This window comes from Bactrocera dorsalis, chromosome 1 (genome assembly GCF_023373825.1).
Source record: "Bactrocera dorsalis isolate Fly_Bdor chromosome 1, ASM2337382v1, whole genome shotgun sequence".
Taxonomy (NCBI): domain Eukaryota; kingdom Metazoa; phylum Arthropoda; class Insecta; order Diptera; family Tephritidae; genus Bactrocera; species Bactrocera dorsalis.
Genome location: NC_064303.1, coordinates 3,293,791 through 3,298,477, shown reverse-complemented (window position 1 = coordinate 3,298,477; position 4,687 = coordinate 3,293,791).

The window sequence follows — 4,687 nt, the reverse complement described above, 5'->3', positions numbered from 1 at the left end:
TTTTGCTTATTCACTTTAATTAAGGAGATATCTTCACAGTTATTTCACAGACCGTCGCATTATTTCCTGCATACTCCCTCAAGCATTATTCGATATACTTTCCTTCCACTGCAAAGTTCACGATTTGAGGTTTGCTTTACCATTCGAAAAGCCAAATTTAACCGCACCAAATTGATATGCCACTCACATACTCCACCCGCTGCAACGTGTCTGTTCAAAGAGTTTTTAAGATGCATTAGAGGAACGAAAATATTTTTATCGCTCAATAGTCCGTAAGGCATAGCACGAGAATTGAAATAATTTACGTCACTTTGACTACAAATATACTCTATATACAGTTGCCTATATATATATCTTTTATGTATATGTATGTTTGTATGTTCCCAGTTGTCAGCAAATAAATGCTTGCCGCCTCCAAACACATATTTTTATGCTCGAAACGTGATTTTTCACATTTTCCTCCAGTTAACTGTAAAGCTATAGTAAAACATTCATTAGCAATGTAGTCACACCTGCATACGAAAGTTGTATAAATATATCCGCGTACACTTGTATATCTGAGGATGGACCCCACATGCAGCATAGCCTTCATGGCAGCTCGTGATCACATCGGCATCGAAATGTAGCAGTTGACTGCGGAACACAAGGCCAGCCGCATATGCGAGTATGTATGTATATGTGTGTATAGTAATATCCTTACAATTCAGTGTACGTACGGGTATAGTAACGTCCTTAAATGTGTCACTGTGTTGACTTTACACTCCGAGAAATATTTTTTTTTCCACATCCACCTTGACCATAGCCTTTTCGGTGCCTTGAGGCACGGCACAAGGACAACATGCACACATATGTACATGCCTACATCCCTACCCACATAACTGCAGGAGTATGCAGGAGGAGTGTGTGTGATTAAACTTTAGTATATTTAGCCACTCATGGAGTTAATTGCGAAAATAGAAATACTTGCAGTTATCTATTTAGATAAACGGTTTTATGTGTGTGTGTGTATGTGTCGCTTGGAAGATGCTAGAGTCTCGATTTTTATGCTGAGTTGTGCAGACCGCACAGTAGGGCATGTAGCAGAAGCAAGTGTCACACTGACAAGTGTGTTTAATTTCTTGCATGCAATGTGTGTTGTAGCGCCATTGCCGACCGGAAAAGGAAGCAAAAGTACGTGACCATATGTTAACATACATATATATAACTACTCACAGAACCCTGGGTAAGACCTCGCCTCGCCTAAAGCTGGGTTAGTTGGGGAAAGCGCACACACATTAGAAAAGTGTGTGTGCGTAGTCGGTGCTGATAAATGAGCGTAATTAGTGAACTAATGTGTGTAGGTTAGCTTTAGTCAGACATATGCTAGCTTTGCGCCGATCCGTTAAAATAAACACACGTAATTTTTAGCATTTTCATTTTCCCCTTTACTCTTTATTTTGCTATTTGAAAATAAAATAAAAGTTAATTCACTACTTAAGCTAATTAGTAAAAATTCAAGCTCTTGCTCGTATTTACATATGAATGACATTTTAATTAATAATAATATATTGTTAATAATATATTAAATTTCTTTTTCATTTTGGAAGAAAACTGTCTTTTAAAATATTAAAGTAAGGCAATGCAAATTTTTTTATTATTTTCTTAAGCTTATTTTTAAATATTATTCGCTCACCATTGATGGTTACGGTTCCTTCTTCATTTTCGAAGAAAAATGGGCCGATAACTCCACCAGATCAAAATCCGCACCATACAGTGATTCGTGCTGGGTGCAATGGCTTCTCGACGATTACGTGCGGGTTTTCTGTGTCCCAAATGCGACAATTTTGCTTGTTAACGTAACCATCGAGGTGGAAATGAGCCTCGTCCGAAAATATGATTTTTGGGTAAAATTGACCATCCTACGTCAAACGATCTTGTGCCCAATCTGCGAATTGTAGAATAGTGAATAGCGACCCATTTTAGACTCACTGAATATCTGTCACTTTCCGAATGGTATTTGACGTTTCCAATGTCGAAATGTTGATAATTCAAATTTAACACGTTAGATGGCCCACCCGTTACGTATCGTCACCTAAAATGCGAAACAATGTATCATCAAAAAAATTTAAATCGTTGTGAGATATAGGAACCAATATATAACCTATTTATAACGAAAACTAACCAATTTATGAGTGTATGATAACCAATATATAACCATTTTTTAACCAAAACTCAAATTTTGTTTCAATATCAGTGGTTTCTATTATATCATTTGCCATTCGCCCGTGGTCTTATGAAAAGTGATGTTACGTTGTTTTTTATTTTATGTGATGATATATATATAATAAATTCGAAAATATTCTCCGAAAATTTGAACTTGATCCGTCAAATATTTTCGAAGATATGAGAGTATATGTAAAAATATCTTCGGCTTATTGTAAATCTTAAATGTGTCTTCGCTACGGCTTAATCCATAGACTTATAATTTTTACCCGTCCTTCTAGACATATTTGTTATGTAATGATGTAATAAATAAGATTTTTGATACTGATTTCGATTTTTAAAGAATAACATAGCCTGAGTTATAATTACTGTCGCAAAGTAATACATTTTTATAAAAATCGTCAAAATTTCAATAATCAAATCCAAGGAGCATGCAACTCGGCTCTCAGGGCTATTCCGGAGAATGCCTTCTGTGACGCCTGGAAATCGCGAAATTTTATAATTATACTTTACTTTCTGCTTTGTTCAAAACTGGTCACTACTGGTTCTCAAATTTATAAACATATGTTTGGACCAAAAATTGTTTTACACCCTTCTTCTATGCCTTTGGCAAACTCAACATGATTAGCAAACTGTTCTATTCTGCCTATAACAATGGGGTAAGAATTCTGACAGCTTCCAACTTCTTTGGGCACGGTTCATACTAAAAAAAGTTAAAAAAAAAAAAACCAAACAAGCAGCAATCAGCTGTTTTTTTTTTACGTTATTGTGTCTGAATATATTATCAAGATTACCACAGAATAACAATACTTAATAAAAGTCTTGATAAATTATCAATATTTGATTAATATAGGCTACAAAGGTATATGAGTAGGCGTAGTTAATAAAGGTATATATAATATACCAGTAAATAAATATAATAAATTTTAATAGAGAATTTAGATTCCAGCTCTAAAATATCATCTCTGTATACATATCAAATATGTTAAGCTCTTTCAGTCATGCTAGTTCACCTTCAATAAACCGAAAAACATATTTAACCCATGTTGTTTCAAGCATAAATATGCGACGAGATGTGTCAAACTCTATAAACTTGTAAAATGGCGAACGGAAAGTGGAAAATGTCGAGCATTCATAATATTTAAATATTTAATGTTAAATTGCCACGAACCGACTTCAAAGTGTCTTAACGGATAAACATTGTCAGTAACATCCAGACCGCTGAGGCAGACAGTCAAAACAATAAGCAAGCACTAAGGCATATAAGCAGACGTGTATCTAAATTACACATTGAAGTTGGCTGTGGATGCATAAAAGACTGTATTACATACAAAAGGAAAGTCACAATGACTTAACTATGAAACACGAACAACTCGTTGACTGCTGTGTTTACTTCTAGTTAAGCTATTTAAATTTAAAATGAAATTATTGGCAGTATAATAGTGGCAGTATGAGGGTTAAGAGAGAAGCATGTGAGCGGAAAAAACTCTTTTGGCTAATCTTGAAATTTCAAAACTCCGTTAAAGACTTACATTAATGAAAATAGTATTTTTCATGGCTGAGACTCACATAAAGCTTTTTAAATGCCTATGGAATTTTATTTTGCATTTGCAGTAAATTCTTAAGTAACGAAATTATAACTAATGGAAGTGAATTACAACTTTTTTAATAAACGCTTAACATTTGTGCCAGTTTAAAGGTGAAGGAGTAGCAATCACAAAGCGTGTAAAGTAACCAAAATGCTATTAACTATTCACCCCAACCAATCGCTTGCATGTCATTGCCACGCGCTGTTCGGTCTATGATTAGCTAACGGTTGTTTTGTGTTTTCCGTTAGTATACATTTATCAACAATACATTTTGTGTTTATTTATTTGTTTTTTATACATTTCAATTTCCACTCAATTTTCCCCCTCAAAGCTTTTGGAATAACGACCAAGCAGTCAAGGTCATTCCGTTACGCTCTGCAATTGTAATTGGGTGGATTGTCATTTGATAGTCAACTGATTTATTCTGTGACACAATTCAACTTGTTCTAATGCTAACCACAACAAAGACTTTTCCTTCAACTGGCTTTTCTCATCGTAAATATTAGATGTCTGGGGTATAGATACATATAGATAAATGATAAGCGAATAAATTACAACAATTTTACCTTCGAAAATATGTTAAACAATGTTACTGACGTTCAGAGATTTACATGTATAAATATTTTCGTGACAATAATTTTGTATTGTTAATGCCAAATTATTGGAAATTAGTATCGGAAAATTATACTTTACAGAACTTGAACCAACTGAGGTTATACCGCTATTATACGTGTGGACTAATATCCCAGTCCGCTTCGTTCCTTTATAGTCATCCATGGTTTTGGATTCGGGGTCTCTGGCCCTAGCGTTTTATACCTACCCAGGTACCTCATTGCCATATGTATGCTCTGAACAGGGTATATTAAGTTTGCCACGATATTTGAAACACCCAAAAG